Genomic DNA, 17084 nt, shown 5'->3' with positions numbered 1-17084 from the left:
CCCTAAAGCCAGGATGGTAAGTGAGATCTCTTGATTTTTTTTTTTTTTAATTAGCAATTATTTTAAAATGCTGGGCAGGCCAAATGAAACACTTCCACATGGTGACCTCTAGGCTGCATCACTTCACAATAGCAATGATTCAGACAGCTCTTTACAGTTTATAAAATATCTTCCACACCTCAGGATAATTTCACAAGCACCCTAGCTTGTTGGTTTGCCATTATACCCTCATTTTGTAAATGGGGAAACTGAGGCTCAAGAGAGTGAGAGGGATTTGTCCAGGTCTCCTAATGCAAAGACCATGAGCACAGGAGTCCAGTCCCCTGGCCTGGCCTGGCCAATGATTCTCAACTGAGGAGTGGGGGTCAGGGGTCACACCAGCAGAGAGTGTGTGAGCCAGGGAAGTTTGTGTCGTCTGAGGAGCTAGGCTCAACATACCTATTATCTAATGTTTCCCTAGTTCAGCCCCCAGCTAGTACTTGCAAGATGTAAGGCAAACATGAGATTAAAAAAAGTTAACATCAAATAGCTTGGCGGTTCCTCAACAAATTAAACAGAGAATTACCATATGACTGAGCAATTCCGTTCCTAGGTATATATCCAAACAACACTACTCACAACAGCCAAAAGGGAAAAAACAACCTACATGTCCACAGACAGATGAATGGATAAGCAAAATGTGGTCTGTCCACACAATGGAATATGACTAGAAAGGAATGAAGAACCGACACAGGCTACAAGCTGCATGAACCTCAAAAACAAGATGCTAAGTGAAAGACGCCAGACACAAAAGGGCACATGTGTATAACCCTATTTATATGAAATTTTTTTTTTGGCCATGTCATGTGGCTTGCAGGATCTTAGTTCCCCAAAAAGGGATCGAACCCGTGCCCCTGCAGTGGAAGCGCAGAGTCCTAACCACTGGACAGCCAGGGAATTTCCCTGTATGAAATTTTTTAAATAGGCAAATGCATACAGACAGAAAGTAGATTAGTGGTTGCCTAGGGCTGGGGAGGTGTTTGGGAAAAGGGGAGTGACTGTCAATAGGTATGGGGTCTCCTTTTGGAGTGATGAAAATATTCTGGAACTAGATAGAGATGGTGGTTGCACAACACTGTGAACGGACTAAATGCCACTGATTTGTACATTTTTAAATAGTTAATTTTATGTGAATTAAAAAAAAAGATTGACACACTCCCTTAGACTGTCAATTCCTTCTGTCTCTGGGACAGAATATTAACCTTTGGTTTGTATGTTTGACAAATTCTGCTGGACAAATGTCACAGGTACCACTGGAATTCAGGGAGTATATCCACAGATGCAGACAGTGGCAGCTCTGTGCTGATCACCCACGTCACAAAGGTGCCAGGAAAACAGTGAGAGCTGAGTAGAGGGATTTTATGAATGAATAAAATGATATCTCTTTAAGACACTGGGTGGCAGTGGGGGGATACAGAGGAAAGTAAAGATGGGAGCAGAAAGCCAGTGCTTCCTGGAGGGCTTGGTTGAGGGGCAGAGAAATGCTACCCGCCCTCTTGGGACAGTCCTGCAATAAGTATTTATGGAATAGCTTCTATGTATGCAATCTGGACCATGACGTGGGCAGATGGGGTCCCTTGTGGAACAGGGAAAGATCAATGGGAAAGGCACTAAGGAACTAACAACAGCATGCCAGCCCGGACATGGCACAATTTTTGAACACAGAGTACAGTGTAAAGGAATAACAAAGTACCCAGTCATGTGACAAGATGCTCAGCCTCAGTTATAGTAAGAGAAGTGCAAATTCAAACTACAACGAAATGGTTTGGTGGCTCCTCAAAAAGTTAAATGTAGAATTATCATTTGACTCAGCAATTCCTCTTCTAGGTATATATATATATATATATATATATATATATATATCCCCAAAAGAATTGAAAGCAGGGATTCAAACAGATACTTATACACCCATGTTCACAGCAGCATTATTCACAATAGCCAAAAGGTTGAAACGTCCCAGGTTTCCATCAATGGAAGAATAGATAAACAGAATGTGGTCTATTTATACAACAGAACACTATTCAGCTCTAAAAAGGAATAAAGTTCTGACACATGCTACAACATGGATAAGCCTTGAAAACATGCTAAGTGAAACACGCCAAATATTAAAGGACAAATACTGTATGACTTCACTTATAGAATAGGCAAATTCATAGAGACAGGAAGTTTAGAATAAAGGTGACCAGAAGAGACCGGGGGAGAGGGGAGCAGCAAGTCATTGCTTAAGGGGTACAGAGTTTCTACTTGGGGTGATGAAAAAGTTCTGGAAATGGATAGTGGTGATGGCTGCACAACATTCTGAATGTAAATAGTGCCATTGAATTGTACATCTAAAAGTGGTTAAAATGGTAACTTTTATGTTATATATATTTCACCAAAATTAAAATAATAATAATACAGCTACAATGAAATATCTTTTTTCCAACTATCGGATTGGCAAAGACAAAAAATATAATAACAGCACTATTTTGATGAGGCTATGAGCAGTATGAATTAGTATCACCTTTATGAAGGGAAATTCACCAATATCGAACAAAATTCCAAATGCACATACCTTTGACTTACCAATTCTGCACCTGGGAGTATTTACCTTAAAGACAATCTCACACACAAAAAAATGATATACGTACAAAATTATTTTGCTAGTGTGGTTTGAAATGACTATCCACAGGGGACTGAGTAAATAAAATGAGGTACATGTCGCCCAGGAGAAAATCATGCATTTATTTTAAAAGAGGTGACTCTGTACATCCTAATGTGAATTAGCTCCAAGACACACCGTTACATGGAAAAAACCAAGGCATTCGGATGCTGCTGTTGGCATAGGGGGAAAAGGGCCATACGCGCATACATAATCATATGCAGAGCATACTTCTGGAAAGATACACAAGAAAATGATAAGAGTGGCCTCAAGAGAAGACAACTGGTTTGCAGAAGTGGGGGGGAGGCAGGGTGGGAGGGACTTAACTGTCACTGTATTTATTTTTATTTTTGTAAAAGTAAGTGTGCAAAGAGTAACTATTCAGAAATGAATTTTTAAAGGAAAGTAACCATAACCACAATGGGAGTTAGGATGATCAGGCCCGAGTGCTACCTCCGGGGCACGAGGCAGAGGGAGCGAGCAGTTGGCTCTATCTCCTAATCCCTTATCCCACTCTGACTGTATCTGAGAAAGAAATCATTAAATGTGTCCCTGTCTTGGCTTCCTCATCCGTGAAAGAATACAACCCAAGTTCAATGTTCTCCACGGTCTCAGCTGCTGTTCCTTTACATATGCTTTTTATAATCCTTATTTCCCAGGAGGGGAAAAGCAGGGTCCCTGAAGTTCGACTGCCTGGGGCCGCAGACTCAGTTTTCTCTTCTATAAAATGGGCACTCACCCAAGAGTCATGAGGACTAACTGAACTAAGAACTCAGTATTCATGTCTGGTGCATGGTTAAGTGCTCAAAAAGCTCTTCTTTCAACAAATACTTCCTGAATGCCTACTACCTGCCAGGCTATGCTCCAGAATGTTCCTCCTCCTGTGTGTGTTCTGTAGCCCTGAGAGTGTGGGCCTGCCTCCCCTCCACTGGCCCGTCCTCCCTCCCAGAGCCACCTCTGACATGGCTGCAGAGTTCCTGAAAAGAAAACTAGTCTGGCAGCACCTGAGACAGTTAATGGAGAATTTTTCTTCTTGCCAACAGAAAAACAATTGCTTATCGATCGCCACTCCAGGCCAAGGACACCAAGCCATTCACCCCCGGCAAAGCTGCATTTAATCAGTCTCCTTGACGAGCTGGCGTCTGGCTCCGTGCCTTGGCCCTTGAGGCCTGGAGGAAAAAGGAGAGAAAAAATGCACTGGCTGGCTCTGAGGCAGAGGTGCGGGCCCCTGTGCTGGAGGGATAGGTGTGTTCAGGTCTCAGGAAAGAGCCCCAAGGGACACAGACCACAGTGCCTCGAGGCCACCTGGAGGCCCCTCACTGGTCTGCAGCAGGCCTGGCAGGCAAGGACTTGGCCATTCAGCACCACTGACCCCACAGAGTCCAGGCCAGAATCTGACCATTTCTGAGGTCACAGATCGTATGAGGTCACACACCTTTTAAGGATCTGTTGAAAGCCACCAACACTCCCAGGAGAAGAAAAATCATACAAAAAGACAATGGTTTGCATTATAACAGCTAACATCCAACTGAGCATTTCTTCACCAAACATTGAAACAGCTCTGCCTGGGTCATTTAATCCTCACAGGCCCTCTGAGAGGGAGGGACAGCTAAGCATTCAGTTTTGGGGGGGTCGAGGTTTGACGAAATTCCAAAAGCCCCCTCCCCGAGCCTCCTGCCCCAATACATGGGTCCTTCCCCAGGCCCTGAAGCCTCCCCATTGCCCTTGGCTGGCAGCCCTGAGCTCCCCTCCCTCCCCTCTCACAGGCAGCTCCATGGAGGACCAGACCCTTCCTGGAGCAGATAAACCCGGCTCCAGGCCAGAACAAAGGAGCGCTCATTCCTCTGCCAGGAAGCCAAGTGCCAGCGGCCTCCAGGAAACACATTCCCATATCCTGGGGGCATTTTCCAACCTGCGCCTGCTTACCAAATGCTGAGCCGCCACCACCACGGGAGCTGCAGCACAGCAAGTAGCCAGTGAGTGGGCCCGTGACATGCCCTGACCCATGATACACCCTTTGCATGGTCCCCTGAGGTCCCGGGCAACACGGGACAACAAAGAGGCCCAAAATAGCTGTGAGGATCCTGCCAAGGCCAGGGACAATGTCCTCCCTGGGATAACAGGCTTGGCCAGCCACATCTCTCACCTGGGGAAACTGAAACCCACTCACCCATTTGTTCTTTCCACAAGTAATTACTGGGGACCTACTATGTGCCAGATAAACAAAACAGATGTGATTTCTGAAAAGTAGGGGCACAAGTGACTCTATAAGCACAAACTGGAGGAGAAAACCAGGAAGAGATAAAAAAAAGAACAACATAGGGACCCAGGGGAGATCTGAATGGGAGGGGGTGAGTCAAGGAAGGCCTCACTTGGGGAAATTATATTTAGGCTGAGACCTACAGGGTGAGTAGGTGCTAAGGGGGCGGGAACTCGCTCCAGGAGGACGAAACACATTCTGAGAAGGCCTCGCAGCAGGAAAGAGGTGGGAGAGCGGAGAGAACAGAAAGAAGACTCCTGGGATTGAACGAGGTTGGGAAGAGGGTGAGGGTGGGTGGGCATGCTGGAGGGGCCAGAGCACAAGAGCTTTGTAGGAAGCTGATGAGAGCAGGAGGGGTGTCCCAGGCAAAGCCATAGGGACCCCACTCGGCACCTGTTATGGGATGTGGAATTGTGGCCCCCCAAAAAGATATGCTGGAGTTCTAATGCAATATGACTGGTGTCCTTATAAAAAGGGGGAAATCTGGACAGACCCGCACACAGGGAGAACACCATGAGAACGTGAAGGCAGAGGTTGGGGTCCTGCACCTACAAGCCAAGGAACGCCAGATTGCCAGCAGCCATCAGACGCCAGGAGACAGACACGGACCAGATTCTCCTTCATGACCCCTGGAAGGAACCGACCCTACCAACACCTTGGTCTCGGACTTCTGGTCTCCAGAACTGTGAGATAATACATTTCTGTGGTTTAAGCTGCCCAGTTAGCGGTACTTTGTCAAGGCAATCCCAGCACACTAACACAGCTCCCCTCCCAACCACAGAAGCCTGCTGCCCCACGTGCCACGGATTCAGAGGGTGTTTCCCAATACTTAAGTGGGAGACCTGGGAGCCTCAGTTGTATAGCCGATGCAGCGCTGAGGCTTGACACCAGCTGGAATATTCCAGATGCGGGGCCTTGACCCAAACAAGCAGTCGTATCAAATTCAGTGACACAGACTCTTACAACTGTCTTCCCTTGCATATTCTTTAGTTTAGAGGCACTGAAACTGATTGTCTCCCCAGAGACAAGGGCCCTTCCTTGGCAGAGGGCACGAGGGATAGTGCTGGCTTTATTTTATCTATCTGTCTGTCTATGCCACACTGCAAGGCTTGCAGGATCTTAGTTCCCCAACCAGGTATTGAACCCAGGCCCTCGGCCGTGAAAGCACCAAGTCCTAACCACTGGACAACCAGGGAACTCTGACAGCGCTGGCTTTAGTGTGCACAGACACCATCCCATCATAGTCCCCGGAGCAAACAGTCCCTATCGTGTGACATCTGGCCACCGATGTATTTTGCTTGGCCTACACTGTATTTAAAACTATTTGAATGAGATGCCAACATTTTAGAGCCAGGAGAGTTCAGATAAAAATCAAAATTTCCGGGCTTCCCTGGTGGCGCAGTGGTTGGGAGTCCGCCTGCTGATGCAGGGGACACGGGTTCGTGCCCCGGTTCGGGAAGATCCCACGTGCCGCGGAGCGGCTGCGCCCGTGAGCCATGGCTGCTGAGCCTGCGCGTCCGGAGCCAGTGCTCCGCAACGGGAGAGGCCACAGCAGTGAGAGGCCCGCGTACCGCAACAAAAAAAAAAAAAAATCAAAATTTCCAGAGTCTCTTGAAGAACTGGACACTGTTAGCACTGGACCTCTATTCACTCCTGGTAAAAACTCCCTGAAGCTTTGGACAGGAGATATGCTCGCCGGCGTGCCACAGTCCTCACTGCTTCCCCTCATCTCCCCAACACCAAGGACAGGCTGAGTGTCCTATTACATGTCCTTCCCTTTTCTACCTCTCATGACCTATCTCACCCCTACAGGCCCTACTTTGAGATGCACTGGATATTAGTGCTATAATATCAGTGGTCATCTGTTCCAACAATTTCATTTCACCAATAAGAAAATGAAGGGTCAGAAAGGTTTACTAATTTTTTTTTTTTTTTTTTTTTTGCAGTACGCGGACTTCTCACTGTTGTGGCCTCTCCCACTGCGGAGCACAGGCTCCGGACGCGCAGGCTTAGTGGCCATGGCTCACGGGCCCCTGGGCCCAGCCGCTCCGCGGCACGTGGGATCCTCCCGGACCGGGGCACGAACCCGCGTCCCCTGTATCGGCAGGCGGACTCTCAACCACTGCGCCACCAGGGAAGCCCAGGTTTACTAATTTGTCCAAAGTTATGCAGTGGTTCCAAGTAGAGCTAAAACTGGTCTGAGTTTTTCAGAAAGGGGCTAAAAATTACAGGTACAGCCTTGCAATGTCCACATGTTGTATCCGGAATGAAGTCCAGGCTGAGCCAAAATCTCTAACAAAGGGGAATATCTAGCCCATTCCTCTGGATCCAACCTGTGTGAGAGGGGAGAGTGTGAAGGCTCAGTGTCCTACAGCATTCAGGAAAGACATGCATGGGCACAGAGACATCGATTTGACTTAACTTGTGAGAGCCGTGCCTTTGCCTTTTTGTTTACTGCTGGACTCCAGGGCCTAGAACTTTCTAGAACACTGCCGGCACTCAATAAATATTGGCTAGAGGTCATTGTTTATTTCATTCATCCCAAGGCCACTCAGAAGGTCAGACGCTTTCTTTAGCTGGCCTAGACTCTATGTTCCTTTAGTCTGATAACAGCAGCCTGATTTATGTCTGGAACCCATCCTTCTGTGTGAAAGGTGACTCCATGGAGCTGTCCGTGCCATCAACTTCAGGGGTTCCACTATGATTCAAGTCTGGTTAACTGGGCATTGATTGCTCTGGTCAAGTGATTGTTTCAAGAGTAGATGTGTGGGGCTTCCCTGGTGGCGCAGTGGTTAAGAATCTGCCTGCCAGTGCAGGGGACACGGGTTCGAGCCCTGGCCTGGCAAGATCCTACATGCCGCGGAGCAACTAAGCCTGTGCGCCACAACTACTGAGTCTACACTCTAGAGCCTGCGAGCCACAACTACTGAGCCCGTGTACCACAACTACTGAAGCCCACACACCTAGAGCCAGTGCTCTGCAATAAAAGAAGCCACCGCAATGAGAAGCTTGCGCGTGGCAACGAAGAGTAACCCTCCCTCGCCACAACCAGAGAAAAGCCCACATGCAGCAACAAAGACCCAACGCAGCCAAAAATAAAATAAATAAATTTATTAAAAAAAAGAAAAAGAGTAGATGTGTGACCCAAGTCAGTCTACTAAGTTTTATTCCAGGATTTTGTGGAAGTATTAAGAATGTCTTTTTCTGTGGCACACAGAGCAATGAAGATGTACTTCTAGAGTTACCAGGGGCTTGGGAGAACCCTGCCTTAGAATGAAGTTGACAGAGAGAGAAGAGAGCCAACAGATAGAAAAGAACTAAAACTGGAGACACTGCATGGGCACCTGGATCCAGCCATGCCTGAAGCCCACCTACCCCAGGAGTTTTTAAACTACATGAGCCAATAAATTCCCATTTTTGCTTAAGTTAGTTTGCAGTTGGTTTTCTGTCATTTACAATCAAAGGTCCTAACGGACAGATGACACAGAGCTGACTGACAGAAAAGCTTTTCCACTAAGTTCCCTGCCAGATGATAAGCTGCCTACACCTTAAGGCTCCCAACCAGGCCAAACTGTCAGGCAGCTGCAACTCCCCTGACAGCCTTCACCTTGATGGTTTGGCAGAAACAAGAACTTCCAAACTCATTCTTAATTTCTTTTTTTTAATTTTAAAGGAAAAAAAATCAAAAACAGGGAAGGAAAGGGCTTAAGAATAGGATGAAATGAAGGGAAGAAACTGACTAGTACTTTTAACACAAGAATCACATCACTACCGTGGCAGCCATAGTAGTTGTAGATACAGTAACAGTGATGACTAGTCTTCTTTATTGCTGGCCAAGTGCCAGGCGTTATTCTAAGCACCTTGCTTGTATCACCTCATTTAACCATCACAATAAACTTATGAGTTAGTTACTATTATCATGATCTCACCAATGAGGAAACTGAGGCACAGAGAGTCTGAGTGACTTGCCCCAAATCACACAGCAGTTTGGGAGGGCACAGGTGTGAAATCAAAGGCTCCTAGAAAGGGGGGCACATCGTGATCAGGGGTACAGCCCTTCTCCTTAGCTGCTGACCTTGAGGATAACAACACCTACCCCACCTACCACACAGGCCCCTGCACACAGCAAATGCTCCCTAAACAGAAGCTGTTGCCAAGAAAGCACTTCAACGGCTATCAAATTCAAGCCCCTCAATTGGCTTTAATTTACATTAAAATAAAATTTTTGTTTCTAATCACAACCTGCCAACTTAACTCTTTTCATCTTCCCTTCTAATTCTTATCCATATGCATCACTTTCTACAAAATTAAAAGCAAAGTGTGCACATAATTTCGCATCCTTATTTGTGTCACAAGAATTTTGCACGCACTCTCACAGCTTTCATAATCAACGCGCTAGGGCTCCAGAAGGAGTGGCTGAGACCCAGGGAGGTGAGATGACCTCTCCCAGGCAGCCCAGCAGGTTCTAGGCTAGGCCAGGGCATGACCCCTGACCCCTGCAGTGTCCCCTTCGGCCCTGGATGCTGGCAGAGCGAGAAGCTCCACTGCCTTAAGAGTTCCTAGGGAGCTACTGGTGGGTCAACCATGAAGTATCACGGAGAAGCGGCCCGCATCACACACCCGGTACCTAAAGCCAGGTGTGCACAGGAGGCCCCTGCCTTGAAGAGCCAGTAAGTGTGAATGGGTGAGTGTGGGTGTGGATGTTGGGGGTATTTAGAAGAGGGAGGTGGGGACCATCATACTTCCTTCCTCTTCTCCTACTGAATCCATCCCAGTCTTTCACTGAACCTAAGGAAGAGGCTGGGAAACAACTGAAATTTCAATTTTTAATGAAAAGAAAAAGACTTTGCCTCCAACATTCTGTAGCTTGACAAATCAGAGAGGGAGGGGGCTGGCTGGGAATCCACAGGCATCCGGGCCTCGCCCACTCACAGCCCTTCTCCTCCTTCTTCCCTGCTGTTTGGAGGTGATGCTAAATCTAGCTGCTCCCTCCCCAGCCTCCAGCACAAAGCAACCCCAGGCAGGGCCAAAGAGGGGCTGGGAGCTGGCTCCCGGGGTCCAACTCTGTCCCTGACACCTGTACCCAGAGGGCAGGAGAACTGTCTGGGAAGAATCTAAATAAAATCTCTTTCTGCCAGAGGCCTTAACGGCAAAATCCCAAAGTAGCTTTAGAAACCCATAAGGGAGGTGTCCTTTCCTCCACACCCTGCCCACCACCCAAACCACTGGTTCCCCATTTAAACTTCTCCAGCAGAGGCTTATCTCAGCCACCTCCCACAACGTCCCTTCCCCACCCACTCCCACTCACTTCCTACCTCATGCCCAAGCAGAGGGGCAAGACCTTGGCCTCTCCCCCCATTTCCTTGGGGGACCATCAGTCGCTCCTCTCCAGGTTGGAATTAGCATTTTTATCTCTGCAACCGCCATCTCTCAACTATTTACAGAAGCCAACGGGATAAAAAGGGACAACATAAAAATAGTTGCTCAGCAGCTTTCAGGATGGGGTGAGGGTAAGGGCACAACAGACTCTTCCAATTTTCTTTCCTTTTCAAAAGGGAAAAATGCTACAATTGTTCATCTTTTCCAAAGCGATCCCCAACAGTTCCAGACCCTCACCCAAGAGCTCCTAAGGGACAAGGACCAAGTCCCAGTGTTCCTCGGTTCCCAGGGCAGGGCTTGTCACCAGCCCCTCCCAAAAGTGTGGGTTCAATGAAAGATCATCAGGGTTCCAGAGCCAGCGGCCTGCTCTGTCCCGTTTCCATCACCTCCTGGTTCTCCTTCCAGCCGTCCAAAACCATGAGCCAGTCAAAAGCAAAACAAAACTTTGGGTTTTTTCTCTATCCTTAAAATGGTTCATAATTGAGGGGGGAAATTCAGCAGCAACACTACGCACATGACTGAAACTGAAAACACTGGCAGCTAAAATAGTTCCTTCACCATTTTGGTCACTAGCATGCCCCAGCAGGGAATGCCAGAGCCAGAGGTCTTCCCTATGAAGTCTAACAGCGCTCACCTCCTTTTAAATATGCCCCTCTTTTTGGTTTTATCGGGGAAGGGATCCAATCAGGGAAGAAAGAAAAAATAATCATTCAAAATCTTATTTTCCTGAGAGCACAAGCATTTGGAAATTATTTCCACACCATAACCTCCTGGAGAATGTGGATTCCACTCCATGAGAAAACGGGCATCGTTTGGCATCATAAGGAGGCCAAGGGAGACGTGAGAGCTCAGGATTAGAAGGTATGTCAGGAAACTATACAGATCTCAGGGGACTTGGGCCTTGATTTTCTCAGCTGTAAAATGAAGCTGCAGCAACCTACCTAAAGGGCAGCTGTAGAGTCAATCTTCTATAAAAGTGCCCAGCACGTGGGCTTCCCTGGCGGCACAGTGGATGGGAGTCCGCCTGCCGATGCAGGGGACGCGGGTTCATGCCCCGGTCCAGGAGGATCCCACATGCTGCGGGGCGGCTGGGCCCCTGAGCCTGCGCGTCCGGAGCCTGTGCTCCGCAGCGGGAGAGGCCGCAGCAGTGAGAGGCCCGCGTACCACAAAAAAAAAATAAAAAAGTGCCCAGCACACAACATGGCTCATAGACGATGCTCTCTTTAAAAAGACCATGTTCTCCCTTCTTCTCTGCCCTCCACTTTTCCCAGCCATCAAATGGGAGGGGTTGAGGGGCTGGAATTTTCTAGACTTCCTCCTAGTTCAGTTTTCACGCTGCTCCATTTCCACGTCCTTGGAGGGCATTCCTGGCAAAGCTATCAGGAGACTGAGTTGACTCCGTGCCTGGCCACAGGGTTCAAGCACCAACTGTCTGGTGAGGCCTTCTCTACTTTATGGATTTACTTACCTGGAAAAAGGTCTCACAAAATATATACCAATAAAATCACATGGGACCTACATTTAACAAATCGTGACAGAAAAGGATGAAACTGAATGAAATCCAGGCTCTCCCTGAAAATCACACTTGTAATACCTGTGAGGTGATCTGGGAGGCGATAGGCTAAGACGGAAGCTAGGATTCTCGTGGAGGAGCAGGTGGGAGTGGCGTTAAGGGAGTCTCGAAAACCTTGTTCCAGGAAGCTGTCTCCAATTGATTTTGGAAAGCCTTCCTTCCATCACCCTCTCCCTGCAAATTCAGTGACAACACAGTGTTTTGTGCCCAGAGGTTTATTAGTTGGGGGCTGTGGAGACAAAGGAATGGTCAAAGTGGCCTTAAGAAGCTCTTATGGCAGAAACAACCCAAATGTCCATCAAAAGATGAATGGATAAGCAAAATGTGGTATATCCATACATGGGAATATTATTCGGTCATAGAAAGGAAGCACTGATATATTCTACAACATGGGTGAACCTTGAAAATATTATGCTCAATGAAAGCCAGACACAAAAGGTCACATATTGCTAACAGGTCAGTAAAGTTGTAACAAGCACAGCCTGAAAGAAGAAAAGTCACTTCCAAAGGGAAATGCAATTTCCTCAGTCTTCCAGGAAAGAAGGCACAGAAGTGAGGCTGAAGGCCACTGCAGCACCATGGAGCCAGTGAACCCCACATCTGGGCTCTCTAACCCAGTCCAAAGAGGAGGAGCTACTGGGAAAGCAAAACATCTGCGAAAAATAGCAAAACAAGGCCCTCTGACCAGAAGGAAAATCTGAAATAGCATTTGCCCGAAATCCCCGGGATCAAGAAAGGAAATTGGAACCATATGCTTCCCACAACCACCAGAAGGCGGCATGTTGCGGAGGTCACAAGTGATCCTGAACGAGCTATTTAGCTTCTCCAAGCCCTTCCATAAAATGGGTTCATGATGGGGTAAGGGTGATTCTGCGGCCCACTTTAAAATCTGAGCCCAAAAGCCTTGAAAACAGGCTTGGCCTGGCCCTCCCGCCCATCCCTTCCTCCTGAGAGAGGTGCTTCCCCACCCAACAGCCCATCTTGGATGCAGTTCTCAAGGAGGGCATTCCGGGTCACTCCAGAAAGTTCCCTCTGCTAGGTCATCCCGTCCTAGTCCCTTCCCCTCCTACTCCCATCCAATCTCCACTTTTCAGCCCATCCTTCAAAATTCAGTACAAACGATACCTCCTTCAGGAAGCCTCCTGGATTCACACCTGCCACAAAGGATTTCTCCAGAACCCCCACTGCCCTTTGCTTCCTCACTCCCACAGCGCTTATTCCTCCTGGTATTTCTCAACAGGAGCACTGCTGGCATTCAGGGCAGGGCAATTCTTCACGCCTGCTGTGAATCTGGCCTGCTTGCAGGATATGCGACATCCCCAGCTCCTGCCTAGCAAAAGTCAGGAGTGCTCAGCATCATTCTGACAACCGAAATTCGCCCCACACTTCTCCAAACGCTCACCAGGAAGGTGGAACCACCCCCGATGAGAACTACTGCATAGTTATTAGTGAATATATTTGTCTACCAGCCCACTAACAACCTGGAAACAAACACAAGCCCACGTCGATCAGCCACACCACCATGACTCCTTAGGTTGTTTTAGCAAACATATGTGGGCTCTCCAGGAACCTGAGGGCAGCCTTGCAAAGGCCTCTGCTCTAAAACAGGTGGTAAAGTGCAAAGGCTTTAAGACCTGACATGCCTGGGTTGGCTGTGTGATCCTGGACAAGTAACTTAACCTCTCTGAGTCCTTCTATAAAATGGGCTAACTCCTAGCAATACGGCAGGATTGTTTTTAGCCTCAATTTCCTCACTTCTCCGATGGAGATAAAAATCTCTGCGTCACAGGACTTTGGTAGGCAGTAAATGGGATAATGCCTGCAACACATAGCACAATATCTAACACACAGTTAGAACTCAATAAATGTTAGTTATGAACATTATTATTATTATCATCCAAGTTAGGGGCCCATCAAATGATGGCTATCACTTTTTATTACAAAAACACATTGTGTGCTTTCCCTACAAATGGCTGCTTTCTATACAGGAAGAGTTTCAGACCAGCAATCTGGAAAGAAGTTACAGGACCCACCACGAAGCTGCATTTTGCATAGCATGCACCACACTGTTTATTCTTAAAGTGTATGCTTTTGTGAGGTGGTTTGTGTGGGGGGGAGGGCTATCTCCCCCAAAGGCCTACCCTTGTTGCTGCCCCTGCCTCCCCCTAGGAACAAGGGAGTCTTTCCGGACAGAGCTATCTTACTCTGTCTCCTGGGGGCAGAGCCAGGGGAGGGGGAGTGGTAAATGACAGCAAAGCTCTAAGGCACAAGAAGTTTCTGTCTCCAGGACTGTGGGACTTCCAGACTGAGGAAGGTAAAAGTTGCCTCACCCCAGGCCAGCGTGCCCCTCTTACTGATGGCACTGAGATCCCCGCCCCCCAAGCACCATCCCTCTGCCCCAACCTTCGCGGGGAGATAGGAGGGGCTTCGGTGCAATCTCTTCAGCGCCAAGTGAGAGAAGCAGGGCCGCTGGCAGAGCTGTGAAAACACCCCGCTTCCCAAACTGGTCAGTGCAGGGGGTGGGGAAGCCAGGAAAAGCTCAAGGCTGGAACGGGTGGCACCCCAGGCACCAAGACCCAACGCTGAGCGGGGCCGGGCCCAGCATCCCCGCGAGCCCAAGAGTCAGGCGGAGGGTGCCGGTGAAGGCAGCTCTCCGCGTTCACAGTAGGCAGCGGCCCCGAGGTGAATTTAGGTCAAAAGGACCAAGCCTGTGAGGTTCCGGCTGAGAGAAGGGGGCGGGGGCAGAGGGCCGACTGAGGCGAGGCTAAGGGACCCCGGTCCCACAGCTGCTGGTCTAGGGTCCTGCCGCCAGGTGTCCAACCCACCACGGCCCAGGTGTGCCTCCAAGACAAGAGGGGAGCGGGGACGGGGGTGCGCAAAGTCCGTTGGCCCTCTCCTCGCCTGCGCGCCCTAGCTTTCCCCACCTGTCAAACGCGAGGGGGTGGGCCTAGGCCGCCTCCAAGATCCTTGACTGCCCCGGCCCCCGGTAACAATGGTTCCAAACTCCGGGACCGACCCTGCCCGGCCCAGTCGAGGGGGCCACCCCCAGGACCCCGGTGCCCCGAGGACGCGGGGGAAGGGGCGCCGGGGGCCGCGTCCCCACGTGGCAGGGCGTGGGGCGGCGCACGTGGGGTCCCCTAGGTGTTGGGAACCTGGAGCCGGCCTCAGGGCTTTGTCTGTAATCCTGGCCGTGGTTCCGCACCCTGAGAGGGCGAGGGCTCCGGGGCTGCAGCGGCTGCGTCCCCCGCCCGCGGCCCAGCTCCCGCCAGCTCACCTGGGCTCCACGCCGCCGCCGCCGCCTCCCGCGCTCTGCGCCCCCGGCTCAGCTCCGCTGGGCTCGGCACGGCCGCGCGCTCCTCTCCGCGGCCCCGGCGGGTGCGCGGGGGGCGGGGGCGGGAGAAACCGCGGGGTCCGGGCTCGGGCGCGACGCTGCCGCGGGCTGCGCAAAGATTGGCTGCTGCCGCTGGGAACCTCGGCACGGAGCCGCCCGCGCCCGCCGCGCGCCCCCGAGGGCTCGGCCCCGCGCCGGGGAGGGGAGGGAGGCGGGAGCGGCGGAGACGAAAGTAGCGGCGCGGCAGAGGGAAGGGAGAAGAAAGGGGAGGAGGCTGAGGTGGGGGGGAAGTGAGGCCGGAACGGGAGCGGGGTCGGAAGAGGTAGCGGACCCGCGATGAAGGACAGAGACCTTGCTGGGGCGCAGGAGCGCGGGAGACTGCGCTGTAACTTTGCCCCCGCTCGCGGCGTCACCTGCCCCGGTTCTCCCCGCAGCGGCCGGGGCACCCTTGGGCAGGCCGGACGCGCCAGCTGCGCTCGCTTTGTTTAGTCAAATGCAGGGACTGCAGGGCGGCGTCTGAGCTGCGGGAAGTTCCCCAAGCCTGCGAGTCACCCGTAGCCCCGCCTCGAGGCCCGGCTCCCGTCTCCCGGCTGCTGCTCCTCCCAAGCCTGCGAGTCACCCGGGGCCCCGCCTCGAGGCTCAGCTCCCGTCTCCTGGCTGCTGCCCCTGCACCAGGCGCCCGGCGGTGGATGCGGCCTGGATTTTGGGTCACCACCCATTCGCGGAAACCCCCTTCCGCACCTGCCTCCCCATAGACCGCTGTTCGGGGCTCGCCCTAAAGGCTGGGAACTGTGTTCCTTTCCCAGCGCCCCCTCCACCCGGATGTACCAAACTACAGGAAACCCAATGAAGTTCTGGCTTTCCTGAAGACTACTTAGATGCTTTTTTGTGACATACATCATATTCTTCCCAAACATTCTACCCCTTTGCCGCCCTACTTTGCTGGAGCCCTTAGAGTGTGTTTAGTGTCCCAGCTGGGTAACAGCACTCGGAGGAGGGGCGAAAGAAGACCTCACAAGGGCTGCCTGAAGCCGCAGTCCTTGGGTGGTTGCAAAGCTCAGTCCTGAGTCAAGGGCCAAATTAATTAAAGGTTCAAAGTCCCTTTCATGCTGCAGGGGCGCTCACAAGCAATTCAGACTGTTCCGCTAAGGTGACCGCCCCTTCTGATGTTTTTCAACATGGAAGCATGTGTTGGTAATAGTAAAAACCTGGGAACAACTGTCTTAAATGTTCATCAGGGGAATGGATCAATGAAACGTGTTATAGCCATTTGATGGGATATGATGCAATAGTTTAAGTGAATGCATCATATCTGTTTGTACAGACATGGGGAGAGCCAAAAACAAAATGCTGAGTAAAAGAGTAAGTTGCAGAATACAGTCTATACTGTTCACAGACCAAAGCTTCCATACAAGGGCTTTAAAAGTCAAAGGGGATGAGTGCAAATGACAGTCTGCCACAAAGACAAGGAAGAATAGAGATGGGGAGCATAAGGAATGTTGTAAAGTTTTATGCCTTTCACTGGTAAATGGATTTGAAGCAAATGGCACAAGGTTAATTAACAACAGTCAATTCTGACTAGCAGATGCAGACTTCTGTATTTTTCTATATTTTTCTATTTTCTCCAAAAAATATATTTATTGTGGCTGATGGGGAGCATTTTGAACAGGTCTGACTCTGTGACAGGGGTCGGCTAACTTTTTCTGTAAAGGGCCAGATAGTAAAAATTTTAGGCTTTGCAAGCCATACTATCTCTGTTGCAACTACTCAACTGCCATTCTAGCAGCCACAGACAAAAATAAGTGAATGGGCATGGCTGTGTTCCAATACGTATTTACAGACACTGAAAGTTGAATTTCAT

General features: G+C 49.9%; 1 protein-coding gene across 3 annotated transcripts in view; it reads right to left on the bottom strand.

Annotated features, from left to right (window-relative positions):
- CAMKK2 (calcium/calmodulin dependent protein kinase kinase 2) overlaps positions 1 to 15674 on the bottom strand; it is a 56639-nt gene extending 40965 nt beyond the window's left edge. For 2 of the 3 annotated variants that reach the window (XM_060028012.1, XM_069541305.1), the window contains exon 1: positions 15167 to 15255. The gene's annotated coding sequence lies outside the window, so the exon portion shown is untranslated. Of the gene's footprint in view, positions 1 to 15166; positions 15256 to 15574 lie in introns of those variants that run through there. The other variant, XM_060028011.1, reaches the window with a different exon arrangement.
- Between the last annotated feature and the right edge of the window lie 1410 nt (positions 15675 to 17084).

The sequence above is a fragment of the Delphinus delphis genome, chromosome 13 (assembly GCF_949987515.2).
Source record: "Delphinus delphis chromosome 13, mDelDel1.2, whole genome shotgun sequence".
Lineage (NCBI taxonomy): Eukaryota > Metazoa > Chordata > Mammalia > Artiodactyla > Delphinidae > Delphinus > Delphinus delphis.
This window is presented reverse-complemented; position numbering and strand designations above follow the sequence as displayed.